The sequence below is a fragment of the Vigna umbellata genome, chromosome 4, assembly GCF_029865625.1.
Source record: "Vigna umbellata cultivar VRB3 chromosome 4, Vumbellata_1.0, whole genome shotgun sequence".
NCBI lineage: Eukaryota > Viridiplantae > Streptophyta > Magnoliopsida > Fabales > Fabaceae > Vigna > Vigna umbellata.
In genome coordinates this window covers 64,385,030-64,392,961 of record NC_142168.1, presented here as the reverse complement: position 1 = coordinate 64,392,961, position 7,932 = coordinate 64,385,030, and the positions used below count along the sequence as shown (strand labels likewise).

Genomic DNA, 7,932 nt, shown 5'->3' with positions numbered 1-7,932 from the left:
TTCTTCCTTGGATGGTCGTGCCCGTGCACTTCACCCTCAAACACCCAAATCCCAACCTCAAAGAACCGCTGGATCCCCCTCCCTGCCCTCGACGGGAACCGTAAGAAGGCACGCCCTCAAGAACCGCAAGGAGCCTCTCAAGAACCGAACCGCCTCTCATGAACCAGTAGCAAAACTTTGAAAAGGCCAATTAAAATTCTAATCCAGCAAAACAATCATTCATACACAGATTCATACACAGTCCAAGTAAAAAAAAAATTAACAGGGAGAGACGAGAATGAGGAAGCGGAGCGAGATCGCGTCCGGTGGCGGAGTGAGATCGCGTCCGGAGGCGGAGTGAGATCGCGTCCGGTGGCGGTTCCGACTGCTCTTGGGTTTGATGGATCGAGGCAGAAAGAGAGAAAAAGAAGATGGAGTTTGAACCCTTTCAGAAACGTCACTGTTGCAGAAACGCCATCGCAGCAGGACGCCTTCGCCGCCACAACGTCGCCACCCCGCACTCGACTGTGGGCTTCGTCGCTCCCCAATGGATGAAGCTGGTGACGAGAGGCTCGCTCGGATGAACCACGCCGCCAATAACCAGAGGGAGCTCGACGGATCTGGATGCAGCGAGGAGGAAGCAACAGCTTGGATGCAGCGAGAGAGAAGAAAAGTCGAGAACTTTTTTGGATCTGGATGCAGCGAGAGAGAAGATGCAACGGAGAGAAGAAAGTGGAGACTTTAACCGTGCAGCAGAGGGAAGAAAGTGGAGACCTTTAACCGTGCAACAGAGAGAAGAAAGTCGAGACCTTTAATCTTTTTTGGAGCTTGGATGCAGTAGAGAGAAGAAAATTAGTACGCAGGTAACTGAAATTGACTATAAGGCACCGGTTGCTGGCCACCCGAGGCAGTAAAGCCTTCTAATTGACTATATGGCACCGGTTGCTGGCCACCCGAGGCAGTAAAGCCTTCTAATTGACTATATGGCACCGGTTGCTGGTCACCCGAGGCAGTAAAGCCTTCTAAAAAAGCTGTCACTCTGAATTGCAATGTACGAAGCAAGAGTATACACTTCGGTTCTTGTGTGACCCGAGGCAGTATCACCCTTCCACCACGGGTTACAATTTAACAGACGCGTATAATTTTTTAAGCTTCGGTTCTAACATAACCGAAGCATATACGGCGCTTTCGTAACTGCTTTTTTTACTAGTGGGTTGACATTTTCTCTTGATTCATTACTAAATTCATGGTAAAATATGTCATTATCAACTCACTTATAGCAGTCACTTTAGTTGTCAAGTCCTCTCCAACAATTTTAGAATTTTAATATTTAATTCATCATTTTTTAAAGACTTACCTAACCCAATGACATGATTCACAATATAAGTGAAGAGTTTATGGACATTGATGAGTGCATATTTATGCCCACATTTATGCTTTAAAATTCAAATTTTTGATGGGATAATTGTGCTTAAATGGTTGATTTTAAGTGAATTTGTGATGATTGGAATTGTTGGGTTTTGGGAAATAAAGAGACGTAGAAAGTGAGTTTTAGTGCATAAATTATTCTTGGATGTTCTAATGTTTATTTGTGCCGCTGAAAATATAAGTCGGAAAATCGGAAAGTCGGAAAATCTAAAAGATAAAATTTAGTTGTTGAATTTAATTTGGGAATATCAACAAAAAATATCTTCCAAATAATTTTATCATTATCTAAATCTTTTAGTTATTTGGAAGATATAGGATATAAGATAGTTAAGTTAATATCTAACAAATATTCTTTAAAATTGATTTAATCTAATGAATATTTGAAAGGTATAATATATCAACAGAAAATATCTTATCAACAAACTATTCAGAGTCCAAGCCCAATCAAGCATATATAAAGAGACCCAAGGGAGGCAGAAAAAGGGGACTTCACTTAATTCATTCTCTCATACTCCTCTCACTTTTCTTTCATCTTATATTCAACTCCATTCATGGAGAGCTAAGCATCTAGGGCTATTCTGCTGTAATTCCATGACGGATTCTGAGGTTACGTTCAGTTAATGCAATTGTTTACTTTGATTATTGATTTAAGTTGTTCTCTCTACGTCTTTCATCTCTCTATCTTGTTAAAAGCAAAGATTTTTGCATCATAATATGTTTGAATCTACATTCATATTGATTATATGAGTTTTAGGGTTTCTAGGTTTAAATTGAGAATCTACTTTGATTTAATTTAGGAACTTTCATATGATTAAATAGTTTTTACTATCAATTGAGAATGTACTTTGATTGATTAGTAATAATTTCAACTATAATCAATTGAGAATTTACTTTGATTGATTAGCTTTTAATTGGTTAGGAGATTTAAGAATAGACATGATTAAACACGATAGAATTTGATTGAGAATGTACTTTGGTTGAATTTATTGTGAATAATCTAGAAAGGTTTTGCATTTGATTGAGAATTTACTTTGGTTAAATGCATGATGGCCCTCAAATTAATTAAGAATGTACTTTAATTAATTTGAAACTTAAACAATAATCAATTGAACAATTATCCATGAATAACCGATGATGAATCTATCTTGGAAAAGTAGTGGAATTAACCTATTTCATTGTAACTGTTTTTAAGTTTCTTATTTATTCTTTAAACACTCTTCAACCATTACTTTTATTCATAAGCATTGCATAACATTCATAAGAGTCACATATATTCAAAAGCAATTTCGTGTTCGTTGGGAGACGACTCAGGGTTACTTCAACCCTGTCTACTTTCTTGAATACTACTTGGCAATACTGAAGTTGCCTTGAAAAGTAGTATTAATTTGATAGCTTCAACGACAGCCTATCAGACATCTATGATAGTTTCTCCTTGTTTCATTCAGAACATCTCATACTCTTGGATTAAAGTACTCCTTCTTGCTCTTCTAACATCATTTGTTTCTTCGTGAGTGACCCTTATCATCTCCCACATCTCTTGAACATTCTTACAAGTAGTGATCTTGTAAAAGTCATCAATAGTTAAAGCATATGATATTATGTTACGAGCCCTTAGTTGAGATCTTCTTCCATCGTCAGCATTCCATTGGTCGCGAGGTTTAGGTTCCTGCAAATTGTTAATAAAAACAGTAGGAACAAAATTACCATTTGTGACAGTTCCCCATATCTCACAATCAACAAATTCCATAAAAATTTGCATCTAACTTTCCAAAAAACTTAGTTTTCTCTAGTAAACAATGGAGGTCTATTGATTAAGGTATCCTCAGCAAAGGTTTGATGTTGCCCCGTCATTGAATTACTATCAAAGTAAGATCTTATACCAATTGTTAGAGCGATGCGGCAAAATGGTTAACACGAACAACAAATCAAGAGGGGAGTGAATTTATTTCTTACCGTAAATTGTGCCTTTAACTATTTTCTCTTGTTATTTAATTTCCTTAACAATAATTTAAAATAACTTAGAGAGTAAGGTAGACAGAAAATTTGCACAAATGATTTTATATTGGTTCATATCACGAGGATCCTACATCCAATTGTAAATGTCAAATGAGAATTAACTATCCACTATCAAAAACCAAGAAATTATTACAATCACAAAGAAAATAAACAAGTCACTAGTACAAAAACAACATATAACGTCAAATATTTTGGGTGTTTCACGTCGAATTCGAGAACGACGTCATATTGGGAGACGTTTAAATTGACGTCGAATTTAAAAAATTTGACGTTAAATTTAACGTCAAATTTTATCAATAAACAACATTAATCACGTTTTTTATTTTTATAATTAATTGTGATCCTTTTTTACAACTCTAGTAGACTTGAAAAGTAGGAAAACAACAAATTTCAGTTTTTGAATTTTGTAAAGCATGAACTATGAACGTGTAATATAATATGAACAACAAACAACAATGACAAACAACAAACAGTTCAATCAAACAACAACAAACAAGTTCAACCAAACACAACAACAAACAAGTTGAACAAAAAATAACAACAAACAAGTTCAACAAATAAGTTTTTCAAAACAAAAACGAAAACGAAAACGAAAACTAACCTTGGTTTATCGGAATAAAGTGTTGCCACAAGTGAGAGAGAAAACAAAATGTGCCTATGAAGGACAAGAACACGAAAGTAATCGGTAAAACCAACCAAAATCATACTAAAGTAGTAAATTAACATGCATTTGTATCAAATGAAGGAAATATTACATGTGATGGTCGTCAAACTTCGTTCGAGAAAAGTTTGAGTAGAGAAGAGGTCTCGCTCGCTAAGATAAAATGAATGAATTTTCAATCTCTGACTCAAATTTTTATTGAATTCACTAACCTTTTGACGTCTAACGCTGGGATATTCGAAGTTTTATATCCTTTTATGTCGAATTACAATTCTAAACGACGTTTAATAATTGCATTTATTCACAAAATTGTCACCGGTCATTTTTAACTTTGGTTATTGAGTGGTTCGATGTTGAACGCGTGACGCTATACGTTGTTTTTGCACTAGTGAGTTTAAGGTTAGAACACTTCTCTTGTTACTCCAAGATATATAACTTACTTTCCTCGAAAGCCACAAGGGATGAACACTTCCTTCGAATATTTCACAAAGGATGACCACCTCCTTTGAATCTTCACAAAAACAATGGGGGGGACAAGCTTTAACTCAACATGAGCAACAACACTCAATCACAACTCTGCAAAAGTTATCACTTTATGCCCACATCAATTTCTCAAAGCCACAATACACAAATCCTAGAACGCACTTATGGCAAGAAACAAAACATATAAGACTTTCGAAATTCACATATTTCGTCTTTTGGAATGAGAATCTCAATCCAATATATAGATCTTACTCAAAAATACCTCAAAAGATTTGTTGTGAGCTATTTAATGTCTGATAATCGATTATCTAAATGAGATAATTATTTATCTATTTGAAAACTCTCATCATTACTAATAATAATCGACTATGATAAGTGATATCATAAATTGGTAATTGATTATTTTAAAGAAAAAAATGAGTTAGTATTATTGTAACTGTGATGAATCTCTTTAAATCAATAAATAAAGAGGTATATTGTAAACTGCAAAATATTAATTTCTACATGTTATAGTTCGTAAATATCATTTAATATTTGTATTAATTTTATACCAATAAAGAGTGTATAATATTTACTCATCGATTAAATACATTATCTCATATATATAATGCATTAAATTATATATTAAATTTAATTAATATAATAATTAATATCATTGAAATTGTGATGAATGCACCCATTAAATCAATAAATGTATTTTTTGTAAACAGTAGAATATTAATTGTTAAGGACAACATACATCTCATAAATATTATTTAAAGTTCGTATTAATTTTTTAGTAATGAAAAATTGCTCCATGGATTGAATATATTGTATATATATATATATGAAACTTAATTATATGTTACTTTTAATTAATATAATAATTAATATTATTGAGTTTGTGATGAATGCACCCATTGAATAAATAAACAAGCGCGTGTATTTTAAACTGCAGAATATTAATTTCTAATTGCTACATGTTACAGTTGATGAATTAAATAAACTTTATTTAATGTTTGTATTAATTTAATTCTTAATTAAGTTTTAAATTTCTCATAGATATAACTATTTTCAATTAATGTTTTATTAATTTATTTTATATATGAAGTATTTAGAATTTTTATATTTTTTTCAATTCGCTCTTTACTTATAGTTTTTTCAATAATTGAGTAATGTGGTTATGAACTTATCCTACATCTTACTAAATTGCTTATGAAAAATATAAAATTAGAATAATAAAAAAAGAAATTTTTTCTGTTTGTATAAATTAAAGGTATGAAATAAAAATATTATCTTGATATTAGAAAATGATAAACAAGACTGAACAATTTTTTATTAAAAAACCAACCATTTAAATTTAAGAGGAATATATATAACTTATAAAAAAACATAATTGATTATTCAATAATAAATAATAATTTAATGAAAATAATAATTCATTTTAAAAGGAATTACTAAAATAATTTAATCTTTTTAACCTACTTATTTCATCTATATATAGGTGAGATTGAAAGAGCTGTCAGGCAAGTTATGAAATGGGCCTAAGCAAAGATGAAGAAGAGGAGAAGGAGAAAAATGTATACTTTTTGAAGAATGAGATCCTAATCTCAAAATCAAATCAAGGAAATACCAAAGGTATCTGATTTATAGTTAATCACACTCAACACAAAACCAACTTTAAAGCAACGCTGCATCTTATAATTTGTTTAACATACTGATTTTTCTATATCTTTTTTTAAATTAGGAGAAACCTTTATGATCGGAGGGATAATCTTCCGATTAAAGGTTAAGGGTTCTTCCTCCATTAAATGGTTAGTTCTTACTTCACTTTTATATTTAGGTTTTCTTCTTCTCTTCTTTCATATTACATCACAAACAACTACTTTCTATTAACCAACAACTTTTATTACAGTTGCCCCAAATTTCACATCCACAATTCTCTTAATTCGATGTGCAACATATAAGGGTAAGATCATTCTTGATTAATGTATGATCTTATTTGATATGTAATGTTATATCTACACATTCCTTCATGTTATTTAAGAGTATTTGATTATTATCTCAACATGCTTAATATGTTTGTAGGAAGGATGAGGAATCCAGATGAGCAATATGTTCAATGTACTCGCAGCCCATGAATCCTCATATTATTTGAAAAATGTGATGAGATCAATAGAAATGGGTTGCGCAATTCACAAGATATGATTTGGTGAAAAGAAAGACGAGAGGAGATTCTGAATTTACAACGCCATTTTAGCTTTTTAATGTAATGTTATTTTTTTTTCCATAGTAATTATCATGTCAGAAGAAAAAATAAGTCATAATTTAAATGTAATTTCTACTTTTACTCCTTTGAAGTGTAATTTTAAGTTTTCAATCTAATATCATCTCTAAAATTTTATCCAAGTGATTGAAGGTAGTACTCCCAATTATAATTCATATAACATTCACTAAAGGTAGGTGATTACTTAGATATTGTTTTAGTAATGTATAGTTAAAGATATGACAACTCTAACTTATTTATTTTAATATTTATTTAACTTTGTATTCGTTAAGCCGACATGAAAACATATATTTATTTATTAAAAAAGTTGAAAATAATTTTTCTTAAACTTTATTTTAAATTAATTAATATTTATTGTTGTATAAGGGTGAGCTAAGTTAACTTTAATTGCATTGCAATATAAAGAACGTTAATGCTTTAAAACTAAATGTATGACCAACTGCAATTACATTATGTTTGATAATATTTAAAAAGTAAATTTATATTTTCATGTAATATAACAGTTTATTTAACAAACAATAAAAGATAATATGAGTTTACGTCTTATACGTCGATTTATTGATTCAATCAAACAAATGACAGCAAGACTTTGTTTCACTACTGTTCCTTTAAAAAGCTGACAATCGTGGATGAAAAATACAAAGACCGAATAATATGATTCAAAATTAATAATACTTCAAGTTAGAAATCGAAGTGTTTAAGCATTTAATGTGTGATTCTATTTATAAGTATTTCAGTCACAAATCATATATCTACAAGATACATAAGATACATAGATAATAGTAAAATATAATTATTTTAATATTTTGCTAAAATTATCTTCAATATTATAACATTTATTAATTAAATCAAAAACAAATTGTAAAATAAAGGTAACATTGTGAGAGAGAAAAGAAGGGAGAGAGGTGAAATGGAGCCTGAGCCTGTGATGCATGCATTTATAATGGGAGTTTTTGTCTGGAGCATGAGAGGAGTTATTTAGTAACATAATTGACTTCTGAGTCTTATGATGAGTCTGCCTAGAACAGTTCTTCAGATTAAGGACAGGAGGAATCTTCATCTTCTCATACTAATATATTCGTAAAAATAAATGATTGTT

The 7,932-nt window shown here is 31.1% G+C and overlaps 1 long non-coding RNA gene across 1 annotated transcript; it reads left to right on the top strand.

The window, feature by feature from the left end:
- Positions 1-6,088: 6,088 nt before the first annotated feature.
- On the top strand, positions 6,089-6,891 carry LOC148200918 (uncharacterized). Its single transcript, XR_015785671.1, has 4 exons — positions 6,089-6,184; positions 6,294-6,360; positions 6,462-6,515; positions 6,635-6,891. It is a non-coding gene; the product is annotated as an uncharacterized LOC148200918 (long non-coding RNA).
- Positions 6,892-7,932: the final 1,041 nt, after the last annotated feature.